Source organism: Lactuca virosa, chromosome 5 (assembly GCF_052849685.1).
Source record: "Lactuca virosa cultivar CGN04683 chromosome 5, Lactuca_virosa_CGN04683_v6, whole genome shotgun sequence".
Taxonomy (NCBI): domain Eukaryota; kingdom Viridiplantae; phylum Streptophyta; class Magnoliopsida; order Asterales; family Asteraceae; genus Lactuca; species Lactuca virosa.
In genome coordinates this window covers 252,733,493-252,751,337 of record NC_136430.1, presented here as the reverse complement: position 1 = coordinate 252,751,337, position 17,845 = coordinate 252,733,493, and the positions used below count along the sequence as shown (strand labels likewise).

General features: G+C 34.3%; 1 pseudogene across 1 annotated transcript; it reads left to right on the top strand.

Moving 5' to 3' along the window:
- The first annotated feature begins 9,321 nt into the window (after positions 1-9,321).
- Positions 9,322-11,651, top strand: LOC145115894 (auxin efflux carrier component 5-like; annotated as a pseudogene). The gene is made up of 4 exons (XR_013711755.1): positions 9,322-10,021; positions 10,187-10,270; positions 10,743-10,900; positions 11,166-11,651. The product of XR_013711755.1 is annotated as an auxin efflux carrier component 5-like (transcript).
- The last annotated feature ends 6,194 nt before the right edge of the window (positions 11,652-17,845 follow it).

Genomic DNA, 17,845 nt, shown 5'->3' with positions numbered 1-17,845 from the left:
AACTATCTATTGGGTATTAATGATATATAATCGTACTGTATAAACTAAAGTATTATAGAGTTAGTCACCTAAGGTCCTTTGAGTTTATACTGGTTTAATAAAATGGATTAAACCCTTACTGGTAAGTTTCTAGTTTTGTATAGCAAACGTTCTGATTTGGAAAGTATGTTTTGTACTAGAAAACTGTACATTGACTCTGTATCCTATGACTTGAACCATACCTGGTACCCTTATGATGACTCAATGTATACTGGACATATACATCTAGAATCGAATATATAATAGACTGGGTGAATCTGCTCCAAGCCCACAACCAAACAAGGAACAGGAAATGAAGCGGAGAACACACATCCTATTACCAGTCGGATCCTATTGATATATATGTATCCTTTGATGTATACATTAAGGAATCATAAGGTTAGCATTATGGTCCTTTCTACTAAATGTAGCCTTATACCAAGGCATCAAATGTTACGTGTGTTTGTTTCTTGTGTGAGTATGTATTTTCCCGAATGAAACTATCATTAACAAAATATAGTTTATACATTAATGAATATGTGAGAAGATCACAAAGTAAATGTAATAGGGAAAAATAATGTTTTACCTCAGCAGTGACACTGCTGGTTATAAAATAATAAAATACAGACTCCAGGTGGTATTAAATGTATAATACACCTCGGGGAGTCTCTTTTGCCTTTAATCCTTAGTCGGTTAATTAAAGGTTTAAATGTGAAACTGTATGTAACTGGGAAGATATTTTATTAAGTTTATCACCTCGTGCCTACTAGTCCTAGTACGTGAAATCGTACTAGTGTCAATGCAAGGTCGGAAAGATATATTATTGAGCTTATCACTTCGTGTCTACTAGTCCAAGTACGTGAAATCGTACCAGTGTCAATGCAAGGTCGGAAAGATATATTATTGAACTTATCGCCTCGTGCCTGCTAGTCCTAGTACGTGAAATCGTACCAGTGTCAATGCAAGGTCGGAAAGATATATTAACGTGTTTTTTTCCCGGTACTTAGTATAGTATGTTCCCCTTTGTACTTGTTATAGTATGTTCCTCTCTGTACTTGTAGTAGTATGTTCCTCTCTGTTTCTATTTATTGTGTGTTCCCTTTTATTTTAACGTGTACTGTATCTAGTATGAACTGAATCTCTAAACTATACCTATTATAGCTTACTAGTAATGTACTTGAACTGTTGTGGAAAAGACTCATTTTACTACTAAGTTATGCTAGTACTTTAAAAATGGAGTTTTGTTAAACTATAAAGTAACATAACTTGAAAAGAGTCTTTGAGATGCTTTGACAACTTATAATTGACATAAGTAGTCCTTTTGAAAATGTTTATAACAAACAATTACACAATTAACATTGTGTTCAACTTGTAGTCCCCCTTAAAACATTTAAAACAGTTAAAAGATTCATTACGGGGTATGAACTCACCTGATGCGGGTGACTCAATGAATATGTGTGTAAGGATGAGAAGTTCCACGAGTGAAGTCCCGAGACACAACAAGTCCTAAATGACATATATTGGCATATACTGACATCAATATAGTGCTTGGAAGCAACCAAATGCAAGGAAACACCTTCCGGGACTAGGAAACACTTTGGCCAAGTGTTGGAATCACATGTGATTCGAACTAAGGGAGTGTACGGCCACTTTGAGGAGTGTGCGGCCGCACACTCATGGTAAAGAGTGCATAAAACGTTTTCCAATTGGTAGGGAGGCTTGTAGGACTGATGCTCATCAAGTGTTGAAGCTAGAAAGGCACTTTGGAGGCCCTTAAGCACTAAACAAAGGGGTGTACGGCCACATGGACTGTGTGCGGCCGCACATTCCTTGATGAACATGGCTTGGACGTTTTCTAAGGCTCATATCTAGTAAGTAACAAGCTTGGGGAATGGTATTTACAGTATACAAGCCTTTAGGGGTGTTTTTGTGACAACCGTCAATTTTTGGCCAAGTCAAAGTCAACTAAAGTCAACGAGTCAAACCGGTCAACTCATCTAACCCTTGTACATTAGGGTTTCCATTATGTTTCTTATTGAACAACTCACAATCTTAATACAAAGTATCACTTAGAGTTTTCACGTGTTCGGAAATTCTAAACCCTAATCAGGGCAAGTGATGAAACTACTCGATAAAACATTATTCCTTAACCCTCAGGGGCATATAACAATCATAACGAGACTTAACGGGATGTGCAAACCTTGCGTTGCGAAGCCAAACACTCAAAAAGGTCACAAAAGAAGTCTCTCCCAATCTCTTTCACTCTAACTCTCCCAAAACTCTCTAAGTAGGAGAAATCGCTCCAAGAATGTGAAATCTCTCCCAAATCTCTCCAAGAATGTGAAATCTCTCCAAGTATGTGAAATCTCTCCAAGTATGTGAAATCTCTCCCAAATCTCTCTCTGTATGAGAAATCTCTCCAAGAATGTGAAATCTCTCCCAAATCTCTCCAAGTATGTGAAATCTCTCCCAAATCTCTCTCTGTATGAGAAATCTCTCCAAGTATGTGAAATCTCTCCCAAATCTCTCTCTATATGAGAAATCTCTCCAAGAATGTGAAATCTCTCCCAAATCTCTCTCTGTATGTCAAATCTCTCCAAGTATGTCAAATCTCTCCCAAATCTCTCTCAAAATCTCTCTCAACTTCTTATAATCACTCGGGGCATCCCGGCCCTTAATTTAGTCGAAAACCGCTCGAAAACGGAAGTCTACGCGAAAAACAGCCTTAAGGAGCCGAAACCCCTCTTAGGAGCCGAAACCCCTCTTAGGAGCCGAACCTCTTAGGAGCCGAACCTCCTGAGAACCGAAACCCTCTCAACCGAAATGGACCGAGCGCTCTGTCTATTTCGGTCCCCTGATCATTCCGAAACGAGCCTGACCTTCTGCTCTTCTCTTCTCACTTTCGGTCCGAGAGGACTACACCTTCGGTCCGAGGACCTGACCTTCGGTCCGAGGACTTGACCTTCGGTTCCGAGATGCGAGCCACGACCAAACCCTCGCACCTTCGGTCCTCTCTTCTACTCTCGGTTCCTTCCTTCTCCACTCTCGGTTCTCACTCCCTTAGAACCGAACCTCGCAGGTTCGGTCCAGATTGCCGATTTTTAAGCCAAACTTCGTTTTAAGCCCGTTTTCGAGATTTTAACGCGAGATTTTCACCCAAACTCGTATTTTAACATAATAAACCCCAAATATTCATATTTTAACTATATTTTGAGAAAAAACATTGCCTAAGAATAAAATCTATTTGGTGAGATATTTAGGTGGAGTGTTGACTTATCCTTTGGACAAGGACACAAGCAACCTCCTCATACTTCCATAGTACAACCCTCAGTCACTATTCCTCCATGCTTAGTCAATTAATTGTCCTTTCACACTATTTCACCAGCCCATAATCAGATCAAAGGGCTGGAAAAGCTTCACTTCACTTCCCTCAATATTCACTATTTCTCAAAAAGGATCAAACCCATTTCTCTCTCACTTCCTATCTCTAAAATTCGAGCTTCAAAGGCTGGTCTTGGGTTCTTCCCCCACATTTGGTAAGTATCTTCCTCCTACACTTAGATATTCTACTACCCTTCATCCAAATCATAGATTGCTTACACAAATATCGTCATATTTGTGTTAGATCTTCGAATCTTCAAGCATCATCTAAGTGTTCTTGAGCTGAACACTTCTCTTCTTCATCATCCATCTACTGAAATCACTCAAGGTGAGTTCATACCCCTATATTTTCATGTTTTCTTCAGTTTTCAGGGGGGGAATACAAGTTAAAACACCAAGAACACAACTAAACTCAAACAACAGCTCTCATCAGAAAAGTTGAGTCTTATTCACGGACTGTTTTGACTATCTTAAACTTAGTATCTTTCAAAACTGTTTAATATACAAATATTTCAGCTTCATACCTTTAAAATGACTACTTGCACATCTCCATACGATTTTCTACGATTTATGATGATTTTTACAAAACTGCCTATCATTTCATAAACGAATTCGGACCAGTCTGTGAATATGAACATTTTAACACAAGTTAAAGACTTCTAAAAATCATAATAAAAATTATGAATAAACTAGACACATTTTGTGAACTCTCAGAATTTACGGATTCAGTTTTCGACTTCGTATGATTTTTCTATAATTTTACTAAAACAGTGTAGAAAGGTTAAAAACTAGTTAACAGCTTACAACTTTCATAACACTTTGTAGTATGTTGAGCAAAGTGCATAACAATAAGTTCTAAATAATGAATGTATTTTCTTGTTAGTTTATCATCATAAACTGAAATTTAGTCATTCATGATAAGGTTTACTCATTCGTTTCGAACACATATAATAAACTCCAATAAGCATAGTTTATGGATTTTTACTACATGAAAAAGGTTTTACTCTCAAAACAAATGGGTTTTTCATATCCTACGGGATAAACTATAATAGTAATAGTTTAAGGATTTCATATCACTAATTGATTCAGAAAAGGTGATTTTACTTCCTTCACGGAAGAGGTTTTAATATCAAACTATGTGTAAACTAGTTAACTTAGGCTGTGAGGCAATTCTCTCCCCGTACGTTCGAGTACGGGATCCCAATTCCTGTAAGTTATAACCAGAGTCTCTTGTAGGGAGAGCGTGATAATTGTGTATAGATCTATATTGGGATTGACACCCCACACCTCGCTGCTAGCTACAGCCGGACCGGCAGGTCTGCGGGTGACAAGAGTCATAGTATCTTAACGTCTGAAAGACGTTGTGCAGGTTATTTCTCGTCATAGTATGGTTATAGCGACTCACATAGGTAGTCAACAATCTTTCAAGTTTACATGGAAAATTCTACTTTGAAAAGGGGTTTTACTTCCAAACTAAACGAGTTTATGTCGATTTAAACTTGCATGAATTACTTTAAGTATGGAAAAATACTTGTTTACTTTCGGTCCTGGGATTTAGGACTACATAACTTTTATAAGGAAAATATTGGATTTTCTTTGGAAACATATTTCTGTTAAAACTACATTTCATATAGAATTGTTAGATTTCAGCTATAATTGCTAAGTGTATATGCTAGAGTTATATAAGAATCTAGTCACAATCGACTTAGAATTGGTGGGCCCGCCTTATCTCCTGTTCCTTGTTTGGTTGTGGACCTAGGGCAGACCCATTACATTCAACGGTTTATTTAACTTGAATTTTATATAACTTATATACACTGGGCGATTATAGGAGGAATCTACAGGTCGTTCTAGGGTTCATTATCGCATAACATAGGAGCATTCATTTCACACTTAACTAAGAAAATATTGGATTTTCTGGAAATCATACTCTATCGCTTTTACAAGGAAAACGGTTTCTTCCTCAAACAAAACTCTTATGAACTCACCAACTTAATTGTTGACACTTTTCAAAACTACTTGTATTCTCAGGAAATCAGTGAAACAGGAAAACATCAGCACTTTGAGGATGGGACGTTAAATCGTCAAACAGTTCATTTTGTCATCATAATGTAATTGACTTTGAAACATGTAAACATATACTATGGTGTAACCTTTTCAATTATATTTATGATAGTTGTATTTACTTTGAGCACTATTATACTCGTTGTTGTGATACTATACATGAATTCCTCCACCCCCGGACGTTTCCGCCATCCTTGGTTTGGGGGTGTGACAGTTTTGATGGTGTTTTGAGGGTGTTTGAGGGGTGTACGGCCACATGAGTGTGTGCGGCCGCACACACCATATGTTCTTGAGTTCTGGGCAATTTCAAGGACTTAAACTAGTGTTCTAAACAAGATTCAAGTGTAGGGAAGAAGTGCTTACTATCCGGAAGCTCGAGAAGGCCCAAAATCGCCAAGAACAAGTGTGTGTTCTTGGTGTTGTTGGTGAAATGGATGAAGATTTGAAGATCTAGTCAAAACATTATTTCCAATGGATGAAATCAAAGAGTGTTACTAGTTTGGAAAGATTAACAACAAATCAAGTGAAGAACACTTACATTCTTGAAGATCTAGGCTGAAAATCGGATGATAGTTGAGAGAGAAATCGAGTTCTAAGCCTTGGAGAGTGAAAAGGGATGAATGAAGGCTAAACCCCTCCTTTGTACACGTGAGTGTGCTGCCAGGAGAGGGGTGTGCGACCGCACACCCATGTGTGCGGCCGTACACTCCTTGTGTTGGAGTGTAAGGCCCGGTTTTGATGCTAAAAGCGTATGCGATCAATTCCTATGCTCAATGCTTGAATGTACTGACCTTTGGACCTTTAAATGGACTCTAAACGAGGCTAAATGATAGTAGAAATGAGTTTGACACTTAACTGAGCTGACTGGCTGAGTTTTAAAAGCAAAAAAATTTCGGGTTGTCACAGGGAGTGTCAAAACTGGGGCCTCACACAACCGCTGACGGATGGTCTCAAACGCCCTCTGCTGCTCAAGGCCCCACCGGGAATCCACCCCCTTCCTCTTCAGACGAGTGAGGGGCACCGCAATCTTGGAGAAATCTCGAATAAATCTCCGGTAATACCCGGCTAAACCCAGAAAACTCCTAATATCCGAGGGAGATCTCGGCACCTCCCACTGCATGACTGCCTCGATCTTGGCCGGGTCAACCAAAATCCCTTCCTGGTTAACGAGATGTCCCAGAAACTGGACCTCTCGTAACCAAAACTCGCACTTCGAGAACTTAGCATACAGTCGTTCTCGTCTCAGAACTTCCAACAACTCCCTGAGGTGCTCCTCATGCTGCTCACGGGTCTTGGAATACACCAAGATATCATCTATAAACACAATAACCGAGCGATCAAGCATCGGTCTACAGACCTGATTCATCAGGTCCATGAATACAGCTGGTGCGTTGGTGAGCCCAAACGGCATCACCACGAACTCGTAATGACCATAACGAGTCCGAAACGCGGTCTTCTCCACGTCCTCCTCTCTGACCCGGACCTGATGATACCCAGACCCTCAGAAGTCAACTGGTAAATCCTTGGTCAAGGTCAAGGTCAACAGTCCATGTTGACCTCAACTCGTCGAGTACCCTTCAGATACTCGCCGAGTTCCTGACATGACTTGCTAACTCGTCGAGTCACTTGAGTGACTCGTCGAGTTTCTAGTGTCAGCGGCTGCAAACCCCTTGGCCAACTCGTCGGGTTTCTAGTCTCTTGATACCTTCACCCATACAGATACTTTTTAAGCCATGCAGCGGCTCCATATTGCAGATCCAACCTTCCAAGGCCTGATTATCACGTAAAGTTGCAAACTTTACGTGCATACAAAGCTTTAAGACCCTTAAATGACAAAACTAAGCTTGCAATGAAGTCTCACACTTGAGGGAAGACTCATACTAGGCAAGGCTGATGACTTTATGGATCTAGAGGTCAAAGGGAGTCCAGATCTGGAGTTACAACTTCAGATCTTAGCTCAAACATAAGAAGCCTTTCATAAAACTCATCCAAAAGAGGTTAAAAGAGAGATGAGCCAAAGAAGCAGCTTAATACCTTCGAGAGAGTGGCAACTGATGAATCTCTTAGCTCCCCACGAGTTCCTAGCCTTGATTTCCTTGCTTTCCCCAAGTGTTTCCTTCTCCAAAATTCCTCCTCCAAGCTTGAACACACCAAAAGATCACACACACTCGATTTAGGGTTTGAGAGGGACAAGAAGCAGTAAAGGGGAGGCTGGGGGAGGCCAATGATCCTTTAAATAGGGTGCAATACCCCGAAATTTAGGGTTTCATCTGCCAGCTCCTACTCGTCGAGTTCCTTCATGGACTCGAAGAGTAGGTCACTAAAATACGTGGACCAACCCGCTGCTACTCGACGAGTAGGGCAACCAACTCGTCGAGTAGACCTTGGAATCAAAGAATTTCTTATTTAAATCAATACCTGAGAATCGAGGCGTTACATCCAAGTTGCCAAAAAAAACTGATGATACCAAGGGAGCTAATGACGATCATGGCGAACCTGATGGCGATCCTAGTGATATGTATGATCGTTGGATTGGCTGTTGGTTTCTGGATCACGATTGGCACGTTGATTGTAAGCAAACAATGTAGAGATGCATATTATCATTTTCTAGACGAAATGAGGATCAACGCAAATTTAATTCTTCTCGTATCCATGTACATAAGTCATATCCCATAATTGTAGTTTTTCACTTGAATTCTTTGTTACGATTACGAGTAAAATTATTGGTTACTTTCTAGGTTTTGAAATACAAACAAAAGTAAATGTATACTCTCAAAGATTATATCTGTATATTTCTTAAAATTTTATTCATCTAAATTTGATGAAAACGAAGTTTAGAAACTTTACACATAAACGTGTTTTGGGAGGAATAAATCGGAAGAAAAAAGAAAGATATAACAATATTTATATAAGGCTTTTCGTAAAGTTATCAAATATTTCCACTTTTTATAACATAACTATCACTTAAATCATTATTTGTTACGAATTGATCCCCGAACTTATTTTTTTGGCTTTATAAGGTCATAATATGAGTTTTTTTTGGTCTAAAAGGTCACTGAACCGGATATTACAGGTTGATTGGTAGGGACTAAAAGAGCAGGCCATATCCTAGTTTAGGGACCCATAAAGTCTCACAAAAACTTTAGGGACTAAATGGGTAAACGCTAAAAAGTTTGTAGGGCATTTATATCATTTTCCCTTTTCTTTTTTGATGCGGTTTTCCTATTAATTGGAGCGGTTCATTTATTGGAGCATTTTATAAAAAATTGCACCAAATAAACATGTTTAATGGTGCGATTTTGGCCTACCGCATCAATAAAGGCGTTTGTGATTCCTTTTAATGCGATTATATGAAAACCGCACCAATAAATATATTAAATGATGTGGTTCCTATGTTTGTTGATGCGAATCTTATTTAATAATGCGGTTTTGAATATAAACCGCACCCAAAAAAATAGGCATCGCACCATCAAATCAGTTTTGTACTAGTGACTAAATTTAGAATAATATTTTGTAGGAATAGCTTGATTCGAGTGAAATGCATCTTTATGAGTTTTAATACCATATTATGTCACAGAAAGCTTTAAGCATCATAAACACAAAGGGAAAGAAAAAATTGGAAAGCTTTTCTAGTAGTGGGAAGAACATCTTCAATCCACCCACAGATATAAGGAATCAAAAACCAGCAAAGGTTTGGGAAAAAATAAACTTAGTGGAGTTGCATAAAGATGCTACGTACTAAAACTCCTCCGTTCTTTCCTGCCATCCAACTTGGTTAGTGTATTCTTTGTCATGATCTCTACCAGCACTATATATAAACAAATTAACGTATTTATTCTTTATCCCTCAGTTCAAACAATTAATTCTGAAAGCAAAATAGAAACAACCCACACACGCTAAAAATGATAGGGTGGGAGGACATCTACAAGGTATTAGCGTCAATGTTTCCGCTATACGTAGCACTAATCTTAGGGTATGGTTCGGTGAAGTGGTGGCACATGTTCAAACCAGACCATTGCGATGCCATAAACCAGCTCAATTGCTACTTCATTATGCCTCTCTTCACATTCGACTTCACAACCCGAGTAAATCCCTATAAAATGAACTTTCGTTTCCTAGGGGCAGATGCCATCTCCAAAGCTGTCATCATCGTAGCAATCTCATTATGGGCAAAGCTTTCTACTAAAGGAAACTATCCCTGGTCAATCACAAGCTTCTCTTTGTCTACCTTGAATAACACACTTGTTGTAGGCGTTCCCCTTATTGGAGCAATGTATGGGCCTTTTGGAGAAAACCTTGTCATCCAATCCTCGATTTTGCAATTTACGGTTTGGATAATAATCCTACTGATGATGTACGAGTTCCAAAGTGTAAAGAAATCCTTGAATTTGCCGAATGACTCAACAACAGATCTAGAAGGCCATACCGAGGAGGATGCGTTAACTACAAGGCCATCATCGCTTTTGATTTTAATCAAGATTGTAGGGCTTAAGCTTGCTAAAAACCCTAATGCGTATGCATGCATCCTTGGGCTTGCATGGGCACTTGTATCGAACAGGTGAGTTGTTTTAATTTGTATGCGCATGATTTATATACGTACGGACAATTGGTTATTAGGCACTAATCATTATTTATATATATGGCACACCAAACATGCATGCATATTGATTTATTTCTTATATAATTAATCTATATCGTTTGCATTTATGATGACGATCTGCAGGTGGGATTTGAAAATGCCAACTATTGTGGAAGGATCGGTGCTGATCATGTCGAGCTGGTTCAGGTGTTGCCATGTTTTGCATGGGTGAGAATTTTTAATCCCGTTACTTCTGCATATGTTTGTGGCACATCCTCTAGTATATACATGAACTTATATGAAAAGTAAAGAAATATATAGTACTCTCAAAAAAGGAGTTGCTAAGAGTGCGTTTGGTCGTGGAAAACGGTTTTCATTTTCTAATAAAATGTTTTCAGAAAATAGAGTTAGTTTTCGCTTTCAATTTTCAATGAAAATTTCAGAAAACGCATTTGGTTGAAACAGGGGGAGTTTTCATTTTCCATCTTAGAAATTTGGAAAACTTTGGAAAACTATAAAAATCACTTTTCTAATTTACATACAATTTGGAAAACTGAAAATTTTCATTTTCTTGGAAAATTTTGGAAAACTGAACGAACCAAACGCGTTTTCAAAATTTCCGTTTTTCCTGGAAAATTTTCCTAGAAAACTAGAAAATTTTCCACAACCAAACGCACCCTAAATTTGGACTATAATGCAGGACTGTTCATGGCATTACAACCCAAGATAATTGATTGTGGTGCGACTCTAACTGCATTTGGGATGCTACTGAGGTTTGTGGCAGCACCAGCAACGATGGCTGTTAGTTCTCTTATTATGGGTTTGCGAGGTGATGTCCTTTCTATTGCAATTATTCAGGTAAACATAACTTGAAGATCTATACATATATACTCTAGGAACGTAAATATTTTATCATTTTCATATAAATTCATTCAAACTATCACAAACATAATGGATCATACTTTACAATATATATATATATATATATATATATATATATATATATATATATATATATATATATATATATATATATATATATATATATATATATATATATTTCTATTTTGTCAAGTTCTAACCTCACAATTTTGTTTGTCTCTACTGTTACTTTTCTTGTAAGGCTGCACTACCACAAGCCATTGCATCATTCGTGTTTGCCAAGGAATATGAACAGCACACAAACGTGCTTAGCACTGCGTAAGTTTTTCGTTAAGTTTCTGTCTTAAAAGTTATTTGACATGTTATTACAGTCGTATATTTACAACCTTCTCATTATTCTGGCCAAGAGTACTGATTATACTAAGTGATGATTTTCTAATTTATTTGCAACAGTATCATTATTTTGGCTAAGGATGATTTCTAATGTATTTTCCATGTTATATTTCAGGGTCATTTTTGGCACCATAGTGTCTATTCCTTTGCTGATATCATATTATGTTGTACTTGACTTGTTAAATAAGTGATATTGTGGTTATTGTTTATGAAAGTTATTTTTACATGCGGTTAGATTGTTTGTGAAAGTTGTTCCCAGGTATCGATAAGTTTTGATTCAGTTGATCAATTCAATTTGTAATCCATTCAATCTTGCTCAAAATTTAGAAATGTATTTTACATTTTATTTTAACAAAAGTTGTATTCTAAATCTAAATCGTTGCTTATTTATTGAATCAATTTACTAGAAACAAGGGGCGGAACACAAAAACTATAAGTAGGGGGGCCAGAATTAAAACTTCAAAACAAAACCATATAGACAAAAAAAATGTTCAAAATGATAACATATAAAAATTTAAGACAAGAAAACTAATAACAAAATATTTTTACGTCTCACTTCAATATTGAAGTCATTGATTTTTTCTATTTTTAAAGTCTTGCAACAGGAATGCTAGACATTTGTATTTTTATCCAAAACAATCTCTAAGTGTTCATAGGTGTTCAGGTCCTTGAATAAAATTAGCACCTTCATTTTAAATAACTCGTTAATAGACCATTGTTTTTTCATGTTGGATATGTATTATACTAGCAATTAATAAATAACAATATATAATACTAAAATAAAATAACAGAGGACAAATCTATTATATCAAGCAACAATATTTTTATAATATTTTTATAAAATATGAGTATAATCGTTTTAGACTTTTAGTGTTTACATATGGATTTGTATGTTATCATTTTTATTAATTCCACTATATACTAATATATAAAATAAATAAGTTTACTTAAGGATTTTGCATACTATAATTCTACAAAAATAATAAATTAAAAATAGATGTTATCATTATTAATAAAGTAAATTTGTCAGCCTACACTATACCACTATATACCAATCTTATACTCCACAAGTTTACAGAATAAATAAATAAATAAAAGTAAATGCCCAAAGAGAGTTAAAAGAGAGAGACAAACATGACGAGAAAAAAAAAACTTGTTCGCCATTGTGGAGAGGAGATCGAGAGGTCAAGAGGGTATCGGAGAGGGAGAGCATTCACTATTTTGCCGGCACCGAGCAGAGCACACAACGGAGAAAAGAAAGAGGCGGAGAAGCTACAGTCCGACAACGGAGAAGCAGTGGTCCGGCGAGTGGCGACAGAAACTGGTGTGGGAGATGCAGTTGGGCTGCGGCGGCGGTGTTATTCCGGTGAAATTTTGACGTTTTCTGGCGTCGAAATATCTTGTTCTTTATTGTTTTCTTAAACTCAAATCTTTGAGTTCAGAATTTTGTATCTCATATTAGAGTTTTTCTTTTCTTTTATAGAGTTGAAGAGAGTTTATTAGCTTAATTAGTTTCCTAATATCATCCGGTTTCTTCTCCCTTGATTTTATCAATGATTTTTTTGATTTGATCAGTGATTTTCGGATGATTTTATGGGTTAATAACCAAATTTTGTAACTTACATTACATATAAAACAACAGAAAACATAGCTCAAAACAGAGGGGGCCAAATTAGCAAATAGCAACATATAATGATTATTGGATTCATTTATAAAAAAATTTATCTATATATCAGGTATTAGGAGGCTGAAAACCGGGGAGGCCATGGCCCCCCTTGGCCCCTCTTACCATCCGCCACTGACTAGAAATAAAAAAAAAACATTAAATTAAAAGTACATAACACCAAATAAAAAACCTAAGAACTAAAATAAAAAGGTCATACCCTTAAAACCTAAAACAAAACTAAAATGTTATATTTTTTCTTAATTTTGGTTTTTACCGCCAAAGTTAATAAATGCACTCCATTGTAAAACATAAATATATTTCATTAAATTAAACTTTAAAACAAAAGCATGAAAACATAAAATCAAAAAATCTTTATATTTGCTAAGAATTCATCTTGGCTGAAGGTCCGATCACCAAATAATTTTCATGGTCTTCTCAATCGTCTCAACCAGTTCATTATTCATTTTGCTTTTTTCTTGCAGATTAAATAAATAATCATTATGTACCCCAACAGGTGAAATATGCTCCTACGACTATATGTGCGTGTCTAACTTTTCTTGTTGTTTAATATGAACTGTTTGTTCGAATTTTAATCCTCAATTACTATATTTTCCCATTTCATTGTGGCGTAGTGTCATTTCACTTACTTTTGAATCATAGTTATCCATTATTGTTAGTTCTTGCAGCTTATAGATGTTGTGTTTGAGTCTGTATGTGAAATGTTTCATATTGTATTATTCTATGTCTTCGGTCTGTATTGCGAAAATGTTTAACTACGAAAGTCTTTTGACTTTTGTAGTTTTAGCACTGGACTTCGTAACTTTTGTTAGTTAGTTTTGAGAGGTTTTCTTAGCTTCTATACATTAATGGTCATTTCCTAACCAACTCCCTTAGGGTGACCTATGTAAGGGATGTTAGTTAGACAGAAAGAATATCTTTTGAGAGGTTATTACGTTATTTTGTAATTGAGCTTCTTACTGTCTAACGAAATTTTGATCATATTTACTTTCTTGTGTACATAAAAGTTCACACATTTAAACATGATTTATGTCTTATAGAATCTCATCGATCCTAAAAGTGGTATCAGAGCAAGGATTTCTATGAGCTATTTTCAAGTCTTTGTATTTTCCGAGTTCGTTGTTTGTGACATTGTTTTCTAGATCTATTCTGTATTTTGCAATCTAACTGCTATTTTATATGGATCTCATTGTTTCATTGCTCGTATCGATTTGAATTCTAAATTTGCTCATTGACTTGATCCTTACTCAAGTTTTCATCTAAAAATCATGTCTATGGAAGATATTCATGCTATTTCTTTCAATTTGTCTATTAGCAATATATATATTGTATTTATGTAAAATATATTTATCATATATAGTTTTAGGTCAGAATGTAATCAGTATATATATTTGATTCATGATCATCAATAAAGGTGACAATGATTCTCCCACTATCATGGTATCAGAGCGGCTAACCCTATAGCGGCATTTTTCATCTATCCCTTATTCTTCCCTCCTCCGATTTCATATTCTTTATTACTACCCTTCATATTCTTCTCCAATCTCATATAATCTCTCAGCAACATCAACATGGAAGGAAAATTTCATCTCGCCATTATAGTGACCAACATCAGGAACTTCATCCCGTTCACTTTGGAGATGGAAAGTAGGCAATATACTTCCTGGGCAGAGCTCTTTAAAATCCTTTGTCGTGCCTTTCAGGTAAATGATCATATTCATACATATAATATTAGGATTATTTTTATACATATAATATTGCATAGTTTTATAACATAAAACTTATACATATAATATTCGTTTCGTTTTTCGTTTTTTATACCTTTTTCGGGGTATAATATTAGGATAATTTGATAGGGAAACGAACTTTCGACTTTGTTCACATTTAGTCACTAAACGTTTTTTCATTATCTATTTGTCACTGAACTATTGAAACTGTTCAGCAAACTTCATTGTTGTCTGTATCTATGCTCCTGAGGTATGTATAATGCATGTGTTTCATTATAAGGTTAAATGAAAGGAAATAGCATCGTACTTTTATTTCTTTATTAAAGCATTCTACTTTTATTTCCTCATTTTTTGAAGTATAATGTATAATTTTGTAAATTTTTTGAAGTATAATGTTGTAATAAGATAGATTTTTCAAAGTATGAGGACTTAATAAGAAAATAAATAGGAAGTATAATCTTGTAATGAAAAGAAAATGAAAGTAGGATGCTATTATACACAAATAAGTGAATGATGTTACTATTTCTTGCATTTAGCCCTTCATTATATTTTGAAAAAGAAACAACTTCCATACACATCCCGTTAAAATTGCAACAATTTTCATCGATATTCCTTGAAAATAGAAACATTTCATTTATGGGAAGTTTTGATATTACAGTTACTAATTTGCCCTTTGTTTTCTTTTCAAAGTTAGATATATTTTAATTATGTATCTGACTAAATATTGCATTATTCATTGAAGAAATGGTTCATATTATAAAAGACCTTATATATTGTGTTTTTTCCTGATTAAACCTCAACTTTATTTTTTTCATGAAAAAGACCTTGCAATTTTCCATTTTTTCGATCTGGCCCTTTTAGCAGTTTTTTTCCGAAAAAAACTGTCAAACATCTGGTTTTTTCAGGAAAAAAAAAATTTCAAGGTCTTTCTCAGGAAAAATAAATAAAGTTGAGATTGAATCCGAAAAAAAAAATCAAATTATAAGTTCTTTTATGATATTGACCATTGAAGAAATAGAGTGCATATTATTTTACCTTGATATGATCAAATACAAGACCTAAATGAAATTCATTTATTTGTTTATTATAGAATCATAATTTAAGTTTTCTCTTATTATCTAATCGTACTTGAAATATCACTGCTATAAATGGTTAGTTTTTGCAAAATATAGTGTAAAAAAAACGTTAGTACAATGTCTAATTCAATAAAAAAAAGTCAGAAAGTAGAATATTGTAAAAGAAATAAATGAAACTAGGATGTTATAATAAACAAATACATGGAAGTTGAAGTAGTTAGCTAAGTCTTGCATTTAATTTTTGTTTTTCTTAAACAATTTTTTTTGGGGGGAATTTTAATTTTATAGGTGTATCCAACAAACTTAAGGGCAACAGGAATGGGAATAGCAACAGCAATAAGGGGAATGATGTGTCCTTTAATAGCAGTTGGGATGAGTAGTGGTTGTCACCAAACACTCCATGTTATCCTGTTTGAGGTTACAATTCTTCTATCGGGACTTTGTGTTGTGTTGCTTCCATTTGAGACCAAAGGAAGGGAATTAGTAGACCTTATAGATTTGCCTGTTCAAAATGTGCAAGTAGATTAAATTTATTTATTTATAAATTAATTTCATTTACATCCAATAATCAACTTTAAATAAAATTATTCACATTTTGAATATCTTAGGTAGTTTTATCTGACACTGTTGTTTTATCTTAAAGGTGTATTGGTACTTGGTAGCCCCCGTTTAAAGCGTCTTTTTCAACGATTTGGTTTCATGTTTCTTTGTATGCAAATATTTATGAATTAGGCGAATGCCCGCGCGTTGTGCAGAAACACCTATATAGTTGAACTTTTTACAAATATATGTTTTTTTAAATATAACATTTACATTTTTGTTAAATTTTATATAATAATTTGTATACTAAATTGATATAATATATTGAATATTTTGAATTGTATGATATTTTATACATCTATTATAACTGCATAATCTCAATCGTTTGAATGACTTCTACACTCGAGTTACACATGAATAAAATTAAGTATACTATATGGTTTAATGTTATTTATAGTTGTTGTTATTGTTAATTAATTTTTTAAAATTTATTTGCATAATTTTTTAATTTCTATCATTATAATTATTTAGAACATCAAACATTGTTTTTTGATTTTAAAGGTAACAATATAATCATTTATATAGAGTTATTTTTAACTATTGTTATTGTAAGTTATTTTAAGCTACTTATTTGAAAACTTTTAACGATTATAAAAATATCTTTAGGAAATATTTTAGTTAAACTGAGATTAGAATTTAGTTTTTGCATTTATCACTACAATTTATCACTTTTAACTATTTATAAAATATTCTTTGGTTTTTTAAGTGGAACTAAAATTTATATTTAAGTTGACACTGTAATATTATATTTAAATTAACAATTTAAGTATTTTGTCCAAACTGTTCAAAAGTTGTAGCTTTAAACTGATAATAATTTACATACAACAACATATTAAATCTAATAAGTTAAGTATAATATGTTAAAAGTGAAAGACATAACTTTATAAGTAGAAGTAAAGATATTATTTTAAAATTGAAATTTATTTTGTTTATGATTACACTTTAGGTTTGATATTTGTTTAACCTTATTAACCAACTTATAATCATTATTAGAAAGACACTACAATTTATCACTTTTAGCTATTTACAAAATATTCTTTACGTTGTTTAAGTTAAACTAAAATTTATATTTAAGTTGACCATGTAATGTTATATTTAAATTGATAATTTAAGTCTTTGATACAAATTGTTCAAAAGTTGTATCTTTAAAATGATAATGGTTTACATCCAACAATATATTAAAACTAATAAATTAAGTATAATATGTTAAAAGTTAAAAAACATAACTTGATAAGTAGAAGTAAATATATTATTTTATTATTGAAATTTAGTTTATATATGATTACACTTTAGGTTTGATATTTATTTAACCTAATTATCCAAATTATAATTATTATTAGAGAGAAATTGAAAAGTTATGGGAGTTTCAAATGAATGTGGTGAAGGGAAAAATGCTTCCTTTATAAGTATACTAGGAGAATGCCCGCGCGTTGCGCAGAAA